Here is a 25,293-nt window from a genome sequence, read left to right as displayed (position 1 = left end):
CCTGAGCTAGCTGGTGCTTTCACTGAGCTGATTGGGCTGCTTACGTCCCCGCCCATTCTCGCTCACTTTGATGCGTCAGCTCCAACAGAAGTCCGTCCCGACGCCAGTGGCCATGGTATTGGCGCTATCTTGGCACAGAAACAAGGGCGAGAACGTGTTATTGCCTACGCCAGCCGCCTTCTTTCCTCTGCTGAGCGCAATTATTCCATCACCGAACGCGAGTGTGTGGTTCTCGTTTGGACAGTGGGTAAATTCCGCCCCTATTTGTCCAGCCGCCAATTCACAGTCATCACTGATCACCACGCTCTGTGTTGGCTTTCGTCCTTCAAAGACCCTTCAGGGCGCCTTGGCCGCTGGGCTCTGCGCCTTCAAGAATACAACTATTCAGTAGTATACAAGACCGGCCGGTTACATCAAGATGCGGACTGCTTGTCGCGCCATCCTGTCGACCCTCCTGACGTTTCTGCGGCCGGCATACCTGTCACCGTTCTCTCTCTGGCTGCTCTTCGCGATATTGAAGCCGAACAACGTCGGGACGCCTCCTTACAGGACCTTATTCAACGGCTCACTTTAATGACGCCCGATCCTTCCCTTCGCTTGTTTGAACTCCAATATGGTATATTATACCGCTCTAACATGCGCCCGAACTGCCCTGCCCGACTCTTTGTTGTGCCTGAGCATCTGCGTCAGACTGTTCTCGCCCAGCTTCATGATGTCCCGACTGCCGGTCACCTTGGCGTGTCACGGACCTATGACCGCGTGCGTCGGCGCTTCTAATGGCCTGGTCTGTACTGTGACGTCTGCCGTTACGTCGCTGCGTGTGACCTTTGTCAACGACGCAAAAAGTCCACCACACTCTCTGCTGGTCGCCTTCAACCACTTGACGTACCATCAGAACCATTCTTCCGTGTAGGTGTTGATCTTGTAGGCCCTTTTCCTACGTCTGATTCGGGAAACAAGTTGATTGCTGGAGCAACAGACTACGCCACCCGATGTGCAATCACACGGGTTCTTCAGAGAAGCTGTGTAACCGATCTCGCCGACTTCCTCCTAGAGAACGTCATCCTTTACCACGGCGCCTCTCGACAGCTCCTCACTGACCGCAGCCGCTACTTTCTTTCTAAAGTTGTCAACGACATTCTGCACTCGTGAGCGACTAAACACAAACTTGCTACTGCCTGCCATCCACAAACGAACGGTCTAACCAAGCGCCTTAACCGCACCCTTACTGACATGCTGTCCATGTATGTCTCCGCTGACCACGACGACTGGGAAGTTGGGCTGCCGTTCGTTACTTTCGCCTATAATTCGTCTCGCCATGATGCAGCCGGCTTCTCTTTTTGGCCGCGAGCCTACGCTACCTTTCGACACCATTCTGCCTGCTAGTCTGAATTCCACGTCCGAGTACGCCCGTGAAGGCATACTCAAAGCTCAAGAAACACGCCATATTGCCCGACGTCGACTTGTGGAGTCACAGGACAATCAGCGGCGCTTATATGACACCCACCATCGCGACGTCCATTACACCCTAGTTCTCCTTTGGTCGCCGTCGCGACGCGTTGGAGTCTCGGAGAAGTTACTTTCACGCTACTCTGGCCCTTACCGTTTCTTGCGTAAAGTAGCTGACGTCACGTACGGAATCACCCCTCTTGAGCCAACCGTGGCTCAGCATCGCTCCAACGTGGTCCATGTCCCGCGTTAAGTTGTATCACGCGCCCACCTCCTAACCAGCGCCGAGCCGGTGCTTCCGCCGCCGGGGGTCGTGTAACACGCTGACGAAGATGTTGTCAGCTTGGTCGGACGAAGACAACGCTCTGGACTTCACGCGATGTCTACCACCTTGTCAGCCGCTGCGGTTATTGTAAATATCCTGTAAATATACATCTTACTGTGTTCAACCCCGTAACAATATAATTCACCTGCTTTGAGGACTATAAGAGGTGTGCTGCCAACATGAGTCTCTGTCCATGGTTTATTGGGCCGCTTTGTATGTGGCACAACATATGATGATACTCGTTTTCTGCGTTCTGGGCCAACACCCCGCAATATACGCCGATGATATATGTTCCAGATGTATGTGCTAGGATAACACAGGGATTATGCGGCTCTAAAAACATTGCCGGTGACGGCGCCACACCCGGAAGACACCTCCTCCTCGAGCACGATCATTTGATAGACAGACATGTCAACGAAGTTGCAGCCAGAGTGCTAGGGATATTACGGAGTTTGCACTGGCGTGCTGTGTTTGCAGCATGTTTACTGTGTCGTAGTTGGCAGCGAGATTGCCATTTCGTGCGTCTGCGGTGGCCAGCACGGTGTATCTCTAAATTGTTCGAATGCTAATCGCATCAACTTTGTGATTCATCTTGAGATTGTTTCTGCTGGCAGTTTCTCTACTCACCTCTAGTGGTATTTTGTCTTTGGCTAAATGCACGTCAGTTTTTTATAGCTGAACTTTTCGCTATTGTTTTGGGCTCGAATGAACTGTTTCCATAGCATATGTTAATGCATTCACTTTGACTGACTCCTTCACCGTTTGTTCATGCGTCAATTCGATAAGTTCTTCTACGCCTGAGCTCTTAGTCTTCACTTGTAATGAATAAGCTGCGTCAGGTGGGCTTCGGATGGGTTGTTATCTAAACAATACTCACTATAACAACCAAAGTGGTTATACCAATGTGACCAACGTCGATGACCTTGTCTTCTTTTGCCACCGTAACAATATTGACGTATAGACCGCGCACTAATATGCAAAGGATTTCTGAATATGACGTTTCCAAACTGTCCTAAAATTTAAAATATTCCACGTAAATCATCATCACATTTGTCCGCTTTATAGGTGTAAATTATCCAATATAGACAAATACGATGTCATTTGTTGGTATTCGGTTTGTAATCCTTCTATTAATTTTTTTACACATATTTCCCGCAAACTTGGTAAAAGAATTGGGGCGATAAATTGAACATCTGCTCCCAGCGGTCTATAGCATTATTATTTTTTAACTCTGGTTCAATTTTTCCATGCGTCTTTTTTGGTATTTTTCACAACTTGTGTTACATTTCGTCATCCATTACTTCCCTAGACCACTTCAAGCCGCGCAAGAGAGAGTCCATCATGCGCTCGAATGTAGCTGGCGCATTGCATAATCCAAAGGGCATGACTTTAAATTGGTACAGACCGTCCGGTGCGACAAAGGCGGTTTTCTCGCGGTCCATCTCATCGACGCTAATCTGCCAATAGCCGGAGCGGAGGTCAATTGATGAAAAGTATTGGGATCCGTGAAGGCAGTCAAGAGCGTCATCAATGCGAGGCAAGGGATAAACATCCTTCTTTGTTATCCGGTTGAGGTGACGGTAGTCAACGCAGAAGCGCCACGAGTTGTCTTTTTTCTTTACTAAGACAACCGGTGAAGCCCACGGGCTACTGGAGGGTTCAATGATGTCCTTGTCCATCATCCTGTCTACTTCCTTCTGTATGATGGCCCTTTCTGTTGCCGAGACACGATATGGCCGCCTATGAATGGGGCTGGCGTCACCGGTGTTGATGCGATGCGTGACAACAGATGTCTGGCCAAGTGGACGGTCGTCCAAATCAAAGATGTCCCGATAAGATGACAGGAGATGACGAAGAGCTGTTGTTTGCTCGGAAGGAAGGTCGGGGGCGATCATCTTAGAAACATCGTCCGCAGGCGTCGAGTACGAAGGAGTGGATGACAAAGGTCCGTTCGTACTGAGGAAGGATTCAGAGGTCAAAAAAGAAATCTGAAATTCTTCCAAAGGAGTGATATGCGCTATGGCGATACCGTGTGGCAAAACATGTGACGAGAACCCAAAATTGAGGATGGGCACGCGAGCGCAGTTTTCGCGGATCCGAATTAAGGTGCTCGGTAGGGCAATATTACGCGACAAAACCACGTCAGTAAGCGGCGACAGGACGTACTCGCCATCAGGTACGGGGGGACAGGGCGTCAGCAGGACATTTGTAGCAGCCTGTGGAGACAGCCTTGCATATTCAGCAGCACATAAGCGGTGTGGAGCACAAGTGGTTGCGTCGGCAGGAAGCGGCAGGTCCAACTGTACAACACCTGCAGAGCAGTCAATTTGGGCAGAGTGTTTCGAAAGGAAGTCGAGGCCGAGAATTAGGTCGTGTGGGCAGTGTTCAAGGACGATAAATAGAACAACGGTATAATGGCCCCCAATGGTCACACGTGCTGTGCACATTCCAAGGACAGGTGACGTACTCCCATCGGCGACTCGCACGGTGCACGGTACGGCGGGGGTCAGAACCTTTTTGAGCCTGCTGCGGAGAGCAGCGCTCATAACTGAAAGCTGCGCTCCTGTATCAACGAGAGATCTAACAGGAACGCCATCGACTTCAATGTCCAGCAGGTTTCCACATGTAGGCAGGGTCAATAGAGGATTTGTGGGCCGGGTCGGAGTTGCAGCTTCACCTCCGGGAGCTGCACCGCCTAGTTTCCCGAAGCGAAGCGACCGGTTGCAGAAGGGGACGAAGAGCGGTGAACGAGAGGCGAACGGGACCTACGACCTTGCGGAGACGGGGAGCGGCTGGATCTTGGTGGAGCACTGTCGGCGTTGATGTTCCTAGTCGGCGTATAGGGCGAGAAAGTGCGATTGTCGGGTACTTGGCTGTAGTGACTCGGAGACGACCACCGAGGAGGCGACGACCAGTGGTTGCGGCAATGACGGGCGATGTGTCCAATACCGGAACAATTAAAACAGATGGGTTTATCATCCGCTGTGCGCCATTCAGCTGGGTTGCGACGGAGTGGTGGAAAGCTTTGCGTCCGGGAGCGAGCGGTCGGAGAAATTTGGTAGGTGTTGGTATGGCGGACCGAGCAGAGAGATGGAATGCCCAAACTTGCTATTTCCTCCCGAACGACCGCTTGTATAAGGGAGATAGCGGGTACGCTTTCCCGACAGTCTGAACGAACAGGAGCCGGGGCCATGGCCTCAAGCTCACGGCGAACGATGCGCGTTATTTCTTCCGGTCCTGCGGGCTGAACGAACCGCGGCGGGTCTTCGCAAGAAGATGTCGCGGCAGTATTGGGCAACCGGTCGAATGTTTGAGTGACGCGGCGGCCCTTCGCTTGTTCGAAGCGCCGGCACTCCTTAATAATTGCATCCACAGTGGCACAATCCTTACACATCAAGAGATTGAAGGCATCGTCTGCAATACCTTTCAATATATGGCCAATCTTGTCTGCCTCGGTCATGTTGTCATCAGCCTTGCGACAGAGGGCCAGCACATCCTGTATGTACACGACATAGGATTCTGTGGACGTCTGAGCGCGGCACGCAAGTTCTTTTTTAGCTGCCAGCTGACGACCGACAGGTCTGCCAAACAGGTCTCGCATTTTTTCTTTGCAAACATCCCAGCTCGTTAGGTCAGCTTCATGTGTGTCATACCATTGCTTCGCAGTTCCCTTCAGATAAAATATTACGTTTGCAAGCATCATTGTAGGATCCCACCTGTTGTTGTCGCACACTCGCTCGTACATCGTAAGCCAGTCCTCAACGTCGACTTTGTCCGTGCCACAAAATGTTCCCGGGTCCCGTGGGTGAGTGAGGATGACCGTGGGCACGGACTGCCGAGGCGTTGTCGCTTGTGTCGGTTGATTTGCCATTGTGGCAGCAGGCAGATGACGTCCGCTGCGAAGTTCCGTGGTTGTACCCCGCACCTCCACCAAAATGTTGCGGGAAGAAAGCAGGCCCACGAGTGTAAAATAACTTATATTTACAAATGATGGATATGGCGTTCAGGCAACCGCCAGACTTCGTCTTTCTCTCGTCCAATTCAACGTCTTCCTTCACTTCACCGTAACAATATTTTTGTTCGAAATTTAGTTATTTACATCTACTCAGCTCTTTGTAGCTTGGGCGCCCAGGTTCGGCGTGGTCATGACCGCGTTATTGCGTACGCCTGCCGCCTTTGGTCTCCTCTGGAGCGAAACTATCCCATTACCCAGAGAGAGTGTCTTGCTCTTGTCTGGGTGGTTGCGAATTTCCGTCCCCTCTTATATGCCGGCCTTTTTCTGTTGTCACCGACCATTAAACTCTCTGTTGGCTTTCGTCCTAACTTTCGTCCTTTTTCATCTATCCACTCATTCTCACGGCCATTCTCATATTTCTCATCGAGTTAACTATCCAGTACTACGTGAGTGCCTTTGCTTTTAACTATAGATACGCAGAAAAATGGAAATCAGCAATTTGACAGTTTCAGCAAAGCGTTGTGTGATACATTAGCGTAATCGTCAAGCACCTTAATAAAAAGATATTTTCGCACTCATATCTGTCCTTGGATGGCGAAAGGACTGCTAAAATTATTGAAAGATAAAGACTTTTGGCACACTAAAGTAAAGTCACCTAGGGGTAACAAATATTATGAACAAAAATTTCGTATGGCTCGAAATATAGTAATTAGCGCTATACGTATTCGTAAAAAAGAGTATTACACAAACCTAATAGTCCGTAATTCTGGTAATTCAAAGGCTACAGGCTCATTATCAACTCGGTAATTAAGCCATCGGTTGGAGAACATACAACATGAGATTTGAAAACCTTAGGAATATTAATGGAATCCTTAGTATCGTCCTTTATCACGTACTCCTGTATGATTCGTCGCGCAGTATCTAATAATGTACTTCTTCTTTTGTCTATTACCTGGAAAGGACGACAAACTCATTAGGTTTTGTGGACACTACAGCGGAGGAGATATTGTCCGTACTTAACGGCATGCCATTCAAACATTCTACTGGTCACGATGGAATATCCACAATGGCCCCAAAGAATTGAATTGATATACTGTGCAAGTCATTAGAAAAAAATATTCAATCTGTTTCTATACTGCTACCTGTCCAGGTTTATTAAAGATCGCTAAGGTTATTCCAATTTGCAGAAGTGTGGACCATAATTCACTAGAACACTGCCATCCTATATTTTTCTTAAATTGCTTAAACACCGTCTTTGAAAAGCTTATCGTCCAACTTGTCACTTCATTTCTTGAACTTGAATCCATTTTGGCTTAATGCCAGCATGGTTTTCGAGCTAGAAGATTGAAAAACACAGCAGTATTAGCTTTGCCTGACTACAGAAATTCTCACATGAACAACAACAAAAGTATCCTAGGCAAATTTCTAGATGTGCGAAGAGCGTTTTACTCTGTAGATCATGACATACTGCTAAATAAGTTAGAATGCTATGGTTTTCGAGCTCTAACTGTTCAACTTTTTTCGCAGATATCTCAATAACAGAAAACAACTAGTTGCCATTGCAGATACGAAGTCCGACGTTCCTTACGTTTCTGAAATCACAAGGCTCAGCAGTGGGGGAGTCATCATCATCATCATCATCATCATCATCATCATCAGCCTGGTTACGCCCACTGCAGGACAAAGGCCTCTCCCATACTTCTCCAACAACCCCGGTCATGTACTCAATGTGGCCATGTCGTCCCTGCAAACATCTTAATCTCATCCGCCCACCTAACTTTCTGCCGCCCCCTGTTACTGGGGGAGTACGGTAGCGCGATTAGATGACGGGTCAAAAAAAGACACGTAGGGACACACACGGCGCTAACTTCCAACAATGTTTATTATGTAAAACCACGACGAACTTGCACACTCAGCCAAACTTGACGCACTGCCAACCGGTCAAACCGGGCGTACTATAAGTAAGCATACTAGAAGTAAAGCGTAAGTAGGTCCTGGTTTTCGATATAAAACATTGTTGGAAGTTAGCGCTGTGTGTGTCCCTACGTGCCTTCTTTTGTCCCGTCTTTTAATCGCGCTACCGTACTCCCCTTGGAGATGCATTACCAACAAGCCCACATTGCAACCCTCGTCAGTACTGGGGCCAATATTTTTTTTCTTGGTTTGTAAACAATCTTTCTGGTGCCATAGAAAACTGCTTTGCTGTAATGTATGCAGACGACACTGTTTTACTTTGTGCGCTAGACTCCCTGGGCAAAACATTTCAGGTCTGAGAGCAATTCTGAGAGCAACTCTGCGAGCAATTTAGCATATGCTATAGCCATCCATCCTGTTGTATTGCATCTTGGGGTAACACATACGTTTGATATGTAGAACCTATTGTACTTCTTCAGAAAAGGGACTTGCGATTTATGACTTTTTCGGATTACCAAGCTGAATTCGTGCCACTGTTTCAAAGTTTAAATATAACGCTTTTTAATTTATTACTGAATTTTAGCATTACATTGCATAATCATAATAGTGTATCCACTAACTCCCCTTCGAATTTATCAATTTTTTTACCTTCCAGAAGCAATACGCGCAGCGCACTTAAGGGAAATGTTCTCTTGCCAAAAATGCTTAATATATATGGAATGAGAAGGTTAAACAGCGCCGGAGCACTTCTATGAAACAGCTTACCATAGGGAGTAAAACAAGCAAAATTTTTTCACTATCACTGAAATCACTTTATCACTCACTACTATTATATGCATAGGGTTTCCATCTCGCTGGTGTACATATCTGTTTTTTTTCACTTGCAGTGTATAGTTACCACATACAAATTCCTTTCTTTAGGTTCGTCGTAGCTATTACACGTACCCTGCCTGTGTTCATAAACTAATATTTATGTACATAGGATTTATTTATACTTTGTTCTATTGCCGCTATGATTCTGAACAATAACTAGCATGGATCCCAACTACACTTGAGCTAGGGATTCAGATGCCCTGTACAATATTTCCTGTATACTTTCCCTATTTTTAATACACTTCACGCTCAACTTCAACACCACAGGGAAGCTTGGACAAAGGGCTTTGCAAATAGAGTTTTCCTATTCGATGGCCTACAAATCGGGGCACCAGCACACCAACGCCGACTGCTTGTCGCATTACCCCGCAGTCACGCCCAACGTCGACGACCCGGACGCCTTCACCTGCGGTCTCTCCGTCTCCCAACAATTGGACATGGTCAGTGAGAAACGCCGTGACCGCACTTTGGGGACCCTCATTGAGCGACATGAATCTGCGCCTAATGACCGATCCTTACTGCGCTTCGTCTTACAGAACGGCGTTTCGTACTGCCACAATTTTCGCGTCGACGATCCTTCCTTCTCTGTGTTGCCCCTCGACGCCTTCGCTCAGCCGTTCTCCATGAGCTTCTGACGCACGTACCACCGTGTCCGCCGTCGCTTCTACTGGCGTCGCTTTGCTCGCTCTGTACGGCGATACGTTGCGGCGCACGAGCCCTGTCAGCATCAAAAAAAAAAAAGACAAGCGACGCTTCCGGCCGGGTATCTTCAACCGCAACTGCTGGCACAAAAATCCACGAGGTACAAGACATAGGGATTGCCCACGAGCGGCAAGGAACAGGGAGGACACTGAAACTTGACGACCCAATGCCCAATTTGGAAGTAAGCATGGGTTAGGTGCACTGGAAGGTGGTGAGGTTCTTGTGAGCTGTTTCTGGAATTTAGTTCGTGATAAGGTTGGCATTTTCTTATATTTTAAACCGTGAACTCATGGCATTTCTGGTGCCTATGTTGCAGGTAAAGGCCATTTCACTTCAGAGACTATACGCAAATAATGAAAGCCAAGAAATGCACCTTCCGAGCGTCATCACTGCCAAAACGGCATGTAGGTTTTGTCAAGAGCAAAAACCGTGATCTTGTCTAAGAACGACAGTAAATTGAGCTCTTTGACAGAGGCTGATCGTAGAAGGAGTTAGGCATGCAGACACGAGCAAAAGAGAAGGGAAGAAGACACACACACTATCAATTACTTTACAGCAAACGTTTTTGTTTGCTTCCCCTTCCCCTTTCGTAGTGTCTGCATGCCTAACGTTTTCTCGGAAGGATCTGTTCTTGTTACTCATGCCACCAGGTCGTTATGATCCTCATCGTGAACCTTTATACATGTTTTATATCACTATCATGTCGTTTACAGATTATCTGTACAACTGGCTGTCCAGCCATTGATCTTATTCCTAGTCTCAGCCGTTTAGCCTGGCCCATTCGCTTGCATTCTCTTTGCTATGGACCAAACGCACTAGTACTTCTCATAATATAATAACTATTTTTTCTATAATTTCCCTGCATTCTCCATGCAATATAAATGGATTTTTTCGTTTGCGCCGTGCTTCAATTATTTGATTCAGAAGCGCTGTATATATATATATATATATATATATATATATATATATATATATATATATATATATATATTTATATATATATATATATATATATATATATATATATATATATATATATATATCTAGTCATATAATGAGAAGCCAACAAACACTGACACCAAGTACAACATAGGGGAAATTGCATGTGCTTAATAAATGAAATAAAGTAATGATAAATTAATGGAAATTAAAGTGGATGAAAAAACAACTTGCCGCAGGTGGGAACCGAACCCACAACCTTCGGATGTCGCGTGCGATGCTCTACCAATTGAGCTACCGCGGCGGCGTTTCCCCATCCACTTTCTTGGGTATTTATGTGTACTAGTAGAACCCTGGGAGTGTTAGGCAGCGCCCCCACTCACAGACCTTGGCGGCGGACGTGGAACGTCTTTTTTGCCGCAGGCGTCACGAGAACGGGATCTTTTCGGGTGAAGCCAACTGGTCAATAAACCCACATCCCATCCACTTTCTTGGGTATTTATGTGTACTAGTAGAACCCTGGGAGTGTTAGCCAGCGCCCCCACTCACAGACCTTGGCGGCGGACGTGGAACGTCTTTTTTGCCGCAGGCGTCACGAGAACGGGATCTTTTCGGGTGAAGGCAACTGGTCAATAAACCCACATATCCTACCTGAAGGCATCAATGTTGCCGGATTCAGACCCTCGTTATGTGATAAACGAGAAGAAAGGGGGTTAACCGAGGGACCCGATAATTATTAGTCATATAATGAGAAGCCAACGAACACTGACACCAAGTACAACATAGGGGAAATTGCATGTGCTTAATAAATGAAATAAAGTAATGATAAATTAATGGAAATTAAAGTGGATGAAAAAACAACTATGCTACCTGATGCCTTCAGGTAGCATATGTGGGTTTATTGACCAGTTGCCTTCACCCGAAAAGATCACGTTCTCGTGACGCCTGCGGCAAAAAAGACGTTCCACGTCCGCCGCCAAGGTCTGTGAGTGGGGGCGGTGGCTAACACTCCCAGGGTTCTACTAGTACACATAAATAGCCAAGAAAGTGGATGGGGAAACGCCGCCGCGGTAGCTCAATTGGTAGAGCATCGCACGCGACATGCGAAGGTTGTGGGTTCGGTTCCCACCTGCGGCAAGTTGTTTTTTCATCCACTTTAATTTCCATTAATTTATCATTACTTTATTTCATTTATTAAACACATGCAATTTCCCCTATGTTGTACTTGGTGTCAGTGTTTGTTGGCTTCTCATTATATGACTAATAATTATCGGGTCCCTCGGTTAACCCCCTTTCTATATATATATATATATATATATATATATATATGTAGTGCCAGCAGCGAAATGCATCCATCCTGTATTTATGAGCAATCATGCGCATCCGTCTAGTCTATTCATGAGCCATTGAACAGTTTACCATTGTGTAAACTGGAAACATTGTCAGAAACCGCTGTACCATTCTTTATTTTCTATGTTTATCTGTGGGAATGTACAGTTATTGCATTTACTTGCAAAAAGAAGAGAACTGACAGTGCTCTAGCACTGGAAATATTTTCTTTTGTATAAACTCTCTTAAAAGCTTTCAGCAACCTGGAATATACGAAGATGCAACTGGCAACACAGTCAGCATTTCGGATCAGAATAGACCACGTAATTAATAATGTTGTCACGCCTATTGACGAGCCCATCAAGCCGCCAGAGATGCCGATATATCTGGTTAAGACTAATGTTGCGGCTAGGGTTCGTTAGGGCACGTAATCCACGAAATCCAACGACCACTACATCAGGTTGGGAATATGAAGGAGAAAGGGTTTACTAGCCGAGGTACACGGCTCCAGTACGGAAGCCCACTTCATGCAGGTGGAAGGTAAACATCTCGGTTAACATCAGGACGCTCCTACCCACTCTATGAAAGTCACTTGTTTTAATACCATTGTCTTCCCTAGGCGAGTCGACTAGGGAATCTGACGACTGTCCAGTAGCAAATCACCATCGTCTGCTGTGTTGCGATACCACGCCCATGCTCGCAATAACCCGCTTTAATACCGCCTCCGAAGAAACCGGTTTGGAATGTGTGGAAAGAAATCATCCAGCGGCACCTAGTTTGTTTGTCGTCGCCCCCCCCCCCCCCCTATTTTATTCGCTCAGGCTGCCATGTAAACGGCAGGGTGAGGGCCTTTGGTGGAACCCTGCAACAGCCGATATACACGCTGTCTTGACAGCTGCATAAGTGCCGATGCATGGGTGGTGATTTGACTCGTCGCAAACGTCTGATTACTGCGTTTCACAATACGTTGTTGTGGTTCCTTCGTTTTCATCCTTTGCTCAGGTTTACAAGTAATGGTGGGGTGAGCGCCCTTCAAACGTCAGTGTGCACGCTGCGTTGTCGTCTCGATATGGGGTGCGGTAGTTTGACACGTGGCAGACGTTCGATTTACACCTTTGTGGTGTTGAGACGTAACACTAACGAAAAGCTTGAGAAACTGGAGGCAAGCCTCGGAACAACAGCATATTTGCAGCACTAGTAATGCTTTCTGTTCAGTGCAGGTGTTTTTTGCCGAAGTAGATATATACTCTGAATTATATTACTTATAATGAATGTCATCGCTCTGGGACATAAAAGCTCCTGTGTTAATCTGTTCTCAATATTGCCACGTAGTAGTGACAGTGAAAACTATGCCCAACAGAACTGTCACTAGCTTAACTAACTTGTTATTTGGCGAACCGGTGCCCGAAAAATCAAGTTACGCTCAAAGCGCAACGATAGCGGCGAACACAGTCGGTCATCATCGAAAATCTAATCTGCCGGTCAAGTACGTCTGCTTTTATACATTAGTCATCGAAGTTTCCAGAGTAATCGCTGCTGCGCGCTCGTCTTCCAGAAAATACTACACAATTCCTGTCACGAGTAGAATCAGATTACTAATTGTTCGGTGAAAGTAGACAACGGAAAGGACCATCGATAACATCCCAGTTACTTCCAATCATGCAGACGCATCTTGCGCTGAGCGATAACCAGAAAAGGGTAACTATTAAATACAAGTGTCTATGCCCCTCACTTAAAAGCACCATCCAGATGCTGCAAACACGAGCGCTACAGACTAAATTACACGCACGAAATGAAATAACAAACAACCAAAGTCGCAGAGTTGGCGTTGGTAAAAGGGCTTAAGGCGCACAATATGGACTACTTCAGGCCGTGGACGGCACCACTGTAATTCCGAAACGCCATCTGGCACAACCTCATAGTCCAAGGCGCCAATACATCAAACGATCCTGTGGCGTCCAAAATAGGGTCGCAAAAGCTCATCTTATTTTGTTATAGCGCAAGCTAAAGAAGGACAACAGAAAGGTACATCTGACACACACAGCTCTAACTTTCAACAACAAATTTATTGTCCGTTCTCGTCGGTATATATGCACCTTGAAAACGTCATATAGCACGTGTAAATGTGGTAAAAATCAACAACAAATAAAGTGGGAACCACATGCAAGCAGTTTTTTTCCTCACATGTCCACAAACATGTGCGCGTTCAGCGCTAACGGAGGCAATTGAGCTCTTTGAGGATAATGAAATGGAAGGTGTACTGACGCGTGCGTCGCCGAATGCTGATATGTGTCTAACTTCTATTATCAAGCGCTTCATCTCACACCTGCTTCTACTCATGATGACTGTTTCTTTAAATCCAGGCTTGCATTTGCATCTCTGGCAATCGATGGAAAGAAAGCGGTCAGCGGCCAAGTTGTTTACTTTGTTATTGTGTTCTCGTAGCCTGTTCTCGTAGCCAACGGAATAAGATATGCCGTACCAACAAGCCACTATAGCTATCATCATCGCAAAAGCGCCTCGCATAGTGTTCGTCGGCATATTGGTAGTGCCCGTAGACTCCAAACGCAGTCGCCGGGCTCGTACTGCACTTAACGTCGTTGAACATTGTAATGTCAGCTGCCTGTTTTCTGCTGGTTTGTGCGTGGCCGGACGAGCTGTCGGGCTTCTTCGGCGCCCTGGTAATGCTGACGACCGAAAGATTCTATCTGTCGGTGATGTGCGGCAGCAATGTGTCGAGAGTCGTCGTCGGGTTCCTGCTGTAAACCAGTTAGAACGGCGTGATCTGCGCTTTCTTGTAGCGCCATGTTGGAAGCGAAGTTTACGTACCGCAGGACAGCATCCAAAATCTTTTGTTGGACTTCGACGCACATCGCTAACACGCTCTCAAGCGTCTTATTCAGACGTCCCGTTAGGCCACTCGCATGTGGTTGGTAGGCAGTGCTCCTACGGTGGCTTCTCTCGGAATACTGCGGTGCGGCTTCAATAAGCTCAGCTGTGAAAGTCGTTCCTCTGTCAGTAATGAGGGCTTCTGTCGCACCATGCCGTGACAGGACGTTCTCAACGAAATATTTCGCTACTTCTGCTGCACTACCGTTGGGCAGAGCTTTCGTTTCAGTGTAGCAGGCAAGGTAGTCGGTGGCCACAACGGCCCACTCATCATTTTGTGGCCCTTAAATACCCCTGGAAGGGGCATTACATAAGGGGAGGCCGGAACATCGAACACAACAACGTAGGTCACTGTCAAACATTGTCACAATCAGTGATCAGCAGAATTTATACAAAAAAGTGCAAAGAACCCGTTTCCAAATATGTCGGAGACTGTCCGAGCAACTCTTTCATGATCTCATGAACCGATCGGCAAAGGTGGCTCTATCGGATACAGGAATTCCGCTGACCTTGCCGGAGTTGTGTTGTAACATTGGCAGTCACGGCATGTCTTGATGTAGCGGGCGACGTTGGCGGTCACGCGCTACCGATACACTCCTCTTGTATTCTTTTTAGCGTTCGGGAAAAGCCAAGTTGCCCGGCTGTCTGATCGTCATGCCGGACATGCAAGACTTCGAGCCCGAGTGCTGCTGGTACAACGAGAAGGTTGTTTTCACGGACAGGGGACAAGTTCTTTTTTACGAAGATGTCGTTGTGCAAGCAATACGAGAACAGTATCCACCGAAATACCCTAAGGTCAACGCCGGTCTTGCCTTCTAGGTGCTCCAAAAGCCTTCGTAATTCCGGGTGTACTCGTTGCTCTTCGCTGAAGTCGTCTGCAGTTATTGTTCCTAGGAAGGCGCATCGTCCACATTGTCTTCGGATGGCTGGTCAATAGGGAGGCGTGACAGGCAGCCGGCATCATATTGGTTTCACTTGGTATACACATTGGTGATGTCGAATTTCTGGAGTCTGAGACTCCACCGATCTAGGCGATCTCAAGGATCCTTGGAGTTTGCCTGCCAAAATAAGGCCTGGTCGTCGCTTACCACTTTGAAATGCCTGCCGTATATGTTTAAGGCGGCAAATTCGCCGCAGCCCAAATGATACCCAGGCAATGTTTTTCCATCGTAGAATAAATCACTTCAGTTTTGAGAGGTTCCAACTAGTCTAAGCTATTACGCTTTCAACTCCGTCTTTTCTCTGAACTAGCATTACACGGAAGCCAACGTTTCTCGCGTCGGTTTGGATGGCGGTCTCGACATCTTCGTAGAAATGTGAAAGCACCAGTGGTGACTGCAGCCATCGTTTCAGCTCCTCGAATGCATCGGCCTACCGTGTCTTCCATTTAAAGTCGACGTGAGCATTCGTAAGATGAGTTACCCGCCGTGGTTGCTCTGTGTATTGGGCTGCTGAGCATGAGGTCGCGGGATCGTATGCCGGCCACGGCGGCCGCATTTCGATGGGGGCGAAATGCGAAAACACCCGTGTACTTAGATTTAGGTGCACGGTAAAGAACTCCAGGAGGTCGAAATTTGCGGAGTCCACCACTACGGCGTGCCTCATAATCAGAAAGTGGTTTTGGCACGTAAAACCCCATAATTTTTTAAAGATGAGTTAAGGGTTCTGTAATTTTGAAAACCTCCATCACAAATCACCTGCAATAGGCACACATGTCAAGGAACCTGCGCACTACCTTGTCCAAACTTACTGGTGACGTCACCTAGGAAAAGAAGTCCTTCGTAAGCAAAACGGCACTTTTCCGACTTCAGGGCGAGCCCAGAGGACTTGATAGCCTCCAGTACTATCTAGCTTACATATGCCTATCTACCGTATAGGGGGAGGGGCAGTGGGGGCCTCGTCTCCCTCCACCACCATTAGTGGGTGGAGGGCAAAGCTGGCCATATGCCCCCCCCCCCCCCCCCCCCCACCCGCTGTTTCGAAAGCTGGCGCGGTTGGCTGCATTACTCATGTAAATATGTTTACAAGGTATCACCTGCTTAGGCAGCGAAGCTGGTCTTCTGGGCCTCCTCACCACGTGCTGTAGCAGATGACGCTGAAAAGGCAGCGCAGAGCAGAAAGGTACGGTTCTTCGTGGTGCAAGCCACCTGCAGGACGCCCCTCACTGGCCTGCATTGTCGACAACATTGTCGCCGTGCGATCCTAAACAAGTTTCACCTTCCACCCTTTGCGTCACCCTTCCACCCCTTGCGTTTGTTCGGGCCGTCTAAACGAAACATCTTTAATCGGCGACATTCTTGTCTGTTTAGCCACAATGTATTCTAATCAGCAACCGGTGTTTTAGCGGCAACTTGAGCAACATTTCAATCATATGGAAGTTAGGAACGTTGCTTAATAATAGCCTTCTAGAACGTCCTGTAATATCGAAATTTATTTGTATTGGCCAAAACTCACTTTACGACGCAACAACTCCGTGCTCATGATGAACAATGGTAGTCTGCAAATTCGTAGTCATCCCATTATATTTATGCTTCACAGCATACTGGTCAATATAGGTAGCACATTGTGCTAATAAATTTGGTATCTTCTTCGTCCGTTACAAAATCAGTTTGAATGCGTTTAAACGCTGCGCTTCCTTCAAGCTCACTAATTGCATTCGACTGGTGGATGTCCCCATGTGTAGCACTAAATTAATTTACCAGTAGCAATTGCAATTAATTTTTCTTCGGCCTTAGAAAACAGCAGGACAATAAAATAGATCGACTGTACAGACAAGGGTAATGTTCGGAGCGGCTGAGGTCGTTCACATGAATTGGAACAAATCACTTTACTGCAGTCAGACCAAGCAATCTGAGGGCGAATTTGAGGTAGAACAACGACAGAAAGCGTGCGCATTTATTCTGTAAGAAAGGTCGCGCAAGTGTTATCGTTATATTAAGAACATACGTCGAAGAATAGAATTTAGTCCTCGTGTAACGAAGGTCGACAAGAAAAAATGTGGTGCAATGTACACTGACCGTCATTTCGTTATAGGAAGAACTCGTGATTTGTTTTTTTTCTCTCTTTTGAATCGTGCCGCATATCTAATCTTACAGTGTGAAAACAAACGCAGCATTTCAGCTGTCATTAGCCGTCATGAAAATATATCACTAAGATACCAGCGCCGGTTTTAAGAAGGCTATTTTACGTATTTGAGCTAATGGAATCCGTCCGTAATTTCGCAGTAACAAGTTATGACAACCAATGTGACGCCATTTTTTATGGATTTCATCCAGGAATTCGACAATATTTCCCACAGAAGTTACTTTAGAAATTGAATGAATGCCTCAAATATCCATGATTGATAAAGTTCTTGTAAGCACACCTGAGGAAGCGGCAACAGCACGTCTAATACAGAGACCACTCTTTAGAATGACTCTCATTAGACTCCGGCCATGTGCGGCTGTTTTTATTTCCCGTAGTCATGATTGGCGTAGCAGGAAATATTTCAGTTGAAATTGTCGCTGATGATCGTGCTTCTGTCCAACACGAGGTGAATCGGGACGTTCAGAAGATTACTGAATGGTGTCATTTTTTTGCAAATGAAAATCAATATTTAAAATTATGTTTTTACATTTACGGTAATATTCGGCTTTTTGCTGAAACCATTCACTTGAAGTTTTTTGGACATTTCATCAATAATAGTGCTACGGCACAATATGTGCGATCACGAAAGGCCAGCAGTGTGAAGACGACGACGACGATTTAGAAGCTAGCGCGGGCTGTTGCCTCTTGGCCAAGCGCAGCGTATTTCCCTTGCAAATATATTTGTACATAGCTTGTCGTCTGCGTCTTCCTACGTAACATATTTGGTGGAGGTGGACGTTCCCTGTACCTCGTCACGGAGCTTCGCAGTGGACGGTACGTCGAGCCTACCTTCATGGCTCCCGGCGACGCCAACCCGACTCCACCGGCTCCGACACCTGCTGCCACTTCGACGACTTACATCACCCTCTCCGCTCCCCGTGATCCTGGCGTATTCTCGGCAAAAGATGGGGAAGACGTCGAGGACTGGATCAGCCTTTACGAACACGTCAGCCGCAATAACCGGTGGGACCGAACTATCATGCTCGCCAACGTCGTCTTTTACCTCGGTGGCACACCTCGAGTTTGGTATCGGACGCACGAAGATGAGCTGACCAGTTGGGTCCAGTTGATCAGTTGGACCAGTTGGACCAGTTGAGCTGACCAGTTGATCATTCAATTGTGAAAGTGTGTTGACCACATTGCAGTTGACCCAAACCGCAAACTGTTCTCTCTCAAAAGAGCTTCAAATTATGAACCCTTGTTGTTCAATTGCTAGTCTATGAAACTGTCGTCTCACTAGTAGTAAAGACCGCTTATACATAATCGGACCGTTTTACGAGGAAATGATATTCATAAAACAGAGAAAATATAAAAAAGGCCTTCAGATTTACATATAGTTTTGGACGACTTTCAACCATAGCTTTTTCGATCAAGGGCAACTTGACCACCTTGTCCCAGAGGAATTGCTGTTCCCGTTTTAATTTTACTGGGCAACTAATTATTGAGCATTACAACAGAGGTGCATGAAAAGTAATACCTTCGTCATCGGGCTATCCTACCAGGCAAAGCAATAGATGAACAGCACCTCTTCCGCACACGCGTTAACTGCTTCACGTACTCCGTCTTTTCGAGAGCTGCTAACAAATGGAAGAGTTTAAAATGAACCGCGAACCTGTGGTCGATGTGGTGAGAGGCTGACCGTCCTCCACACCCTCTTGGAGTGTCGCAAAGCCGAATCTGAAAGAAAGAAACATTTTCCTCTTGCATATCGTTATTGCATACCTCTTCACCCAGCTATGTTTCTTGGTTAGGAACCATTTTTAAACACCAAAGTAGTCCTCAATTTTTTAAATGAGGTTGTTCTACATGTTATGAGCCGAATAAATTCGTAGCGCAAGGGCTCTAACGAGGCCATGGTGCTCTAGTGAATTTTAGAAATTTATGCATTTTTTATATCGTATCATTATGTTGCAATGCACCTTAATGCTCATAGTACACGTCATTTGTCATCGCCATAATATTATTACACGTACATTTTACGCACTTTACAGTGACTATATTTTAGGCCCCTTTAGAGCCACGTCACATCAACTTCATAGAGCCCATCACTCCATTGCGAAATCACTAACACTTGCATGGCGCTATTTGGCCATACCTGGCCCTTGCGCCAATAAAAACCACACATTCATTCATCCACACGGGTGCTGCCGCCGGGCGATGAGTGCTTCTTCCTTCGAATATGGGAGGTGGTGGGTTCAAACACCTTGCGGTGTGCACTGTGAACCCACTACCGGTGAAGCTGTGATTACGTGCAGGTGTACGTGGCGTCCCTGCGTGGAGCGCGTAATTAGCCGCACGGCGAGCAAGCCCTGGAAGACCCCGGCGGTGCCATCCGGGGCGAGCGGCTGCAAAGCCGAACTTGTAGTCTGTCCCATCATGAGCAATAACTCCTTTCATGGCGCTTAGGCAATTTCATGATCCTTGAATCTCAGCGGCGCTTTGCCTTCACGGCAGTCAATGAGCAAGGCATCAGGAAACAGCGGCCCAAGAGTATCCATGCCTTTGTCATTAGGAAACCCTCGCACATACAGCAGGTGGTCCGACTTGTATGCTAAACTGCTCCGGGGTCTGCTAAGCTACACCTGCGCTGGCTGCCTTTTGAGCTACATGCTGCGCAGGAGCTCCAGCTGTGCAGTAGTCACCTTTGGGCTCTCAGACTAGGAATGCACTGCGCCTGTTTACAAAGCAAACACTGCGGATGGTATGTGACAGGGCACGAACTTCATCCTTGGTCACCTGGCTGGACATGTTCCCAATGTACAATCAACGCTTGCATATGTCGTCAGCCCAGACGTAACGATGTGACGAGGGGTTGCTTTCGTTGATATTCACACCTGGCGTTATGTCTAAACGGTCCCGAGGGACATGTGGCTGATAAAGACGGGGCCCACCCCGAGATGGAGTTCCTTCTTGCCTTTCAATGCCTTCGGGCTCACCTTGGCTGTAGCTCTCCCCCTCCTTTCTGGGCTTGCGCCACTTGGGACGGCGACCGAGACTGCCTTCACTCACACGCTCATTGGCCCGGTTGACACTCGTCTCCTGCCCTCCTGGCCTTCTCCAACTTTTTCAGCAGCACCTTCATCCTTTGCTTCAGTAGACGGTTCCGTCTCCTGCTTGGTTGCCTCAGTCAATGCAGATGGAGGGGTTGACGCAGCACTCAATGTAGCTCTTTTTTGGGACGCGCTTTGGTATCGAACAGGCTCCTCTGCAGGTGCCGATTCTTTGTGCAGTTTTGTAGCCATATTTGCAAGTCTGAAGTCCCTGAAAGCATGGTTATATTACCTCTAGCCAGTATGACTTCACTCTCAAGGTTCCCGCGTGAAGTCTATTGCGTAATACACGTTGTACGCTCTCTGGTACGCACTCGCACAATCACACAGACGTTGGCACCCGTAAGGTTACAGCGGCCATGACGCGTTTTTGGTAGTTACAGTGGTTTCTGACGCCAATAACCACAGCCTTCTAGTTTCACTATAAAGGGAGCTATCGCTGGGGCCACTACCGCTGGGACACCAATATTCCTTCCATCTTTCGAAGAATGCAAGAGCATTGCTTTTAAAATTGGTTATTTCCTGTTACACAGAGGGAGCTGCTTCGGTTTCTTCAGTTATCCATCCATGACAGTACCGTACTGCCAGAGGCGTTGATTTCAGCCTACGAGCGTTGTATTTGAAGCATCTCGAAAGTCCTGGACTGCCCTACATCACAAGTCTAAGAGGGCAACTGACCATGTGGTGGCTATGATATATTTTCAGCTCCTCAATTTGCTTCTGGAGCTTGCAAGAGAAAAGCGTGGCGTTGAAGATTTGTCTTTGGGCGCTGTTGCTTCGAGGGGGCTGTCGGGGTAGTGTGATTCGATCAATAACTATTGCAATTACCCTGCCAGAAGTAGCCAGAAAGTAGCGAAGTCGCCAAGCACAATTTTTGATCGCCAGGATCCTCTAATATACAAGTTTGGTGGGAAATCGCCAAATATGGCAACCCTGAATACTTTCTGTGCCCGCGCAACCACTCCGGGGGAGCCGTTCAACCACTTTGTTTGACCTCCTTGCGGGTCGCCCACTAGGGGCACCGGTGCCCGAGAATAGTTCGGTAGCCGCGGTGCACACTCAAAGGAGCGAAAAATACGAGACTTTCCCGTGAGGGATCGTCAGCCGTTTGTGCGCAGGCGCGAGTAAGGGCAGGCGTGAGAGATAAAATGTAGGGACTTTTGCTGCTTGAATACACCATTCTGCCGTGGTAGTACGGAGGTGGTTTCTTAGTGCGTGTTGGACTATCTAACTTCGTGGGGGTCGCAACAATAGCAGCAGGGGGCTGGGCATCAGGCTCTGTTAAGACGGAAACAAGACAGTCGGAGGCTGGAGCTAGGGTTGCAAGAGAGATACCCTGGGGTATCACTTAAGGGAATAGCCTAAATTTACAATAAGGGGACATGCGGCACTGCCCTTTATACTGATGACCAGTCAGGGAACATGATATTCTGCGAACAGAAGATGGTAGCGTGGGCGACACGGTGTAATCGCCGTCGTCCACAGGGGGATCAGGAGAGACGTCGACGTAAGTCACGAATAGATGTGGTAGATGAATGTAAACGACGGAATGCAGCCGAATCGGCTCGGGATCAGATGGCTCAGACGCATGAGGTAACGCCAGCTGGATTTCCCCTGCAGAGCAACATCGCCTGACCGCTGCCGCAGGCCGAGTCGAAGCCCAAGTCATAAGAACCAAATGCGCCGAAAGAAAGTGAAGTCCTAAAATTATGGCATGTGGGCACTGATCCCAGACGTAAAACAACACTGAAGTGTGGTGTCCGGCAACAGTAGCACGGGCGGTACACAACCCAGCAAAAGCCGGAGTCGCGCCATCGGCTACGCGGACTGCAGCAATCGCAGCAGTGGTAAAAAATTTCTTCACATGTATACGAAGGTTTGATGTTCATGACCGATATGCAGGTGCCGGTGTTAATGAGTGCAATGACAGGCATACCGTTCACGTGTAGGTTGATGAGGTTGTGATGTCCAGGTAATGTGAGGAAGGTAATTTTGGGTCGGGTCGTCGCGGCAAGCTCACATATGGGAGCTATGCCCGTAATTTTCCGTTAAGCGGCGGAAGTATGAGAGAGAGGGAGAGCGACGACACATAGGTCTGCTAGGCAGTTGTCGGGTCTGCCAAGGGGACCGGCTTGATCGTGCTGGTGATGATGGGGGAGCGCTGTCGTAGTCAATTTGTACTGGCACTCGGAAAATACCACCTGGACGTCGGTCGTATCGATTGCTCAGGCAAGGCTTTGAATTCCAAGCACTGCAAAAATGACGGAAAATATGTCCAACGCGTCCACAACAGAAGTAGACGGGCCTGTCTTCGGAAGTGCGCCACTCTACCGAATTATCATCACCAGGACGAACGTTTGCGCGTCTGTATAACGCACGTATGGTGGGCGGGCGTTAGTCGGATCCGTTGACTAGGCAAAGCGTCTGAAATCCTGCGTTTGCTAGTTCTTGACGCACAACAGTTAGGATAGGGAAAATGGTTGCATGACATTCGTGGGCGTGACACACCTGAAGGGAACTGGTGAAAAAGCTCAATCTCGCGGAGGATGATCCACACGATATCGTCGCATCAGCAGGAACGGGTAGAACGGGTGGGAGACTGAGGTCCTCGCAGGTAGACGTCGCATCCGTGTTCAGAAAACGTGTGAAGTTCGGAGTAACGCGGCGACATTTTACTTCTTCATAGCGTTGACATTCATTGAGGATGTCTTGCATAGTGCAGTAGTTCACGAAAACCAGAAGTGTAAACGCATCATCCGCGATACCTTTGAGGATATGCGCAACCTTTTCCGCTTCCGGCATCGCGTCATCGACTTTGCCAAATAGCTCGAGCACATCCTGTATGCACGTCACGTAGAACTCGGCGCAGTTCTCAGCTCGGCATGTAAGTACTTCCTGCGCAGCGTGACGGCGTCCGGTGGGCTTGCCGAACAGCTCGATGAGCTGTTGCCTACATACTTCTCAGCTGGTAAGTTCCTGTTCGTGGTTCAGAAACCACACTTACGTCACCCACCAGGTAAAATATGGTTTTCGCTAGCATCACAGTCCGGTCTCAGTCGTTGCTAGAGCTCACCCGTTCATACAGTTTAAGCCAATGTTCAATGTTGGTGTTGTCACAGCCGGAAAAGGTACGTTGGTTGAGGGTGAATGGTTCAGGCACGGTTGGCGACCTGCTGGAAGTATTCTCGACCCCGCCATGCGCTGGAATTGTAGATCTCGCCAAGGAGCGTCTGCTGCGTAGATTCACCTGGAGACTTGCAAAACCCGCACTCTGCACCAAAATGTTACGGGGAGAAAAGACGCTCGACAATATGTCTATAAGGTATATACTAGGGGCGATCGGCGATCGTCGTCTTCGTCAGTCCTCTCAGCACCGTTCCCGCCTGCAGCGCATACGAGCAATAGGTTGTACATTACAACGACATGACGTTTAGTCGATTCTGAGAAAGTCAGCTACACTTCGTAGTAATTTTTCACTTGTCCTAAATGTATTGATGCACCAAGGTCATTTTTGTCAGCCTTTCTGGAGGCTTCTAATAGTGCGCTGACGTTAGTATTCCTTCAGCACCTCAAGTACTTTTTTGTACTTTTTCCCAGGCTTTTTTATTCTGAGTATCCGCGATTTGAGGACACGTTCCCTTCGTCTGGATTCCTGACGCTCAGTGACTGAGCCTGATGTTCGTTAGGGCAATTGTGCTCGCAATGCTCGACGCACATTAATTTTGCATGTTGTGGCACTCACACACGAGCTGTTTTCGGAAAGATATTGCGCTTCAGCTGCTTACGCAATTCGCTCTTCATCGTTATTTGAAAGCGCATTGTCGGAATACAATTCTTCTGACACCTGCTAAAAATTTGCGCGTTTTCCTGCAGAGCACAATGCAAAGCATCGCCCTCGCGTCTTTTCAATGCTGCGTCACTCCTACTGGGTTTATTTACGCTGGGACACTGGCTGCCGACGCGGTAAAACAGGTGCTGTTGAACGCAAGTGGCTCAACGGCCGAAGGTGCTATTTTGACTAGTGTTGCAGAATTCGCTGTGCACGGTAGTGCTGAAGTTACCGTTGTTACGAACGGCCGGCTGAGGTTCAAGTTTTGCCAGCCAGTTGCGACAGCGGCGTCAACTGTTCTTGGACAGCAACCGCCACCTTTGAACAGCAACGCTGACGTGTTGCTCTTCAAAGGTGACTTTCGTCAAGCGCGTCGGCTTTTATAGATCAGTCATCGAATGTTCCAGAGTAATCGCTGGGACCCGCATGCCTTCCACAAAGTTCTACGCCATTCGCGTCGCGCATACATGCAATCAGATTGCACAAGGTTCGGCGACAACAGACAGCGGATGGAACTATCGATAACGTTCCAGAAACTTCCGACACATGCAAGCGCGTCCTGCGCTGTGTGATAACATTTTTAGGCGGTGAAACGGGTCGCCCGAAAAAGACAAGTACGCTTGTCAGTATGTATGTATGTATGTATGTATGTATGTATGTATGTATGTATGTATGTATGTATGTATGTATGTATGTATGTATGTATGTATGTATGTATGTATGTATGTGTTTATGCATGCATGCATGCATGTATGTATGTGTACGTCTGTCCGTACATATATTGAAATGCATAAATAGAATATGTAAAATGATCTGTAGTCGCATTTGAATAGAAGAGCACAGAAGCCCGATATTGTAACGAATCTGCCACAGACGCTTTTCCCTTCCTAACCGACAGAACGGCAACGGTAGG

At 47.5% G+C, this 25,293-nt stretch overlaps 1 pseudogene; it reads right to left on the bottom strand.

Annotated features, from left to right (window-relative positions):
- LOC139050172 (uncharacterized) overlaps positions 1 to 25,293 on the bottom strand; it is a 70,359-nt pseudogene that overhangs the window by 21,782 nt on the left and 23,284 nt on the right.

Source organism: Dermacentor albipictus, chromosome 9 (genome assembly GCF_038994185.2).
Source record: "Dermacentor albipictus isolate Rhodes 1998 colony chromosome 9, USDA_Dalb.pri_finalv2, whole genome shotgun sequence".
NCBI lineage: Eukaryota > Metazoa > Arthropoda > Arachnida > Ixodida > Ixodidae > Dermacentor > Dermacentor albipictus.
Note: the sequence above shows the minus strand (reverse complement) of the source record. Positions and strands in the feature narration are given on the sequence as shown.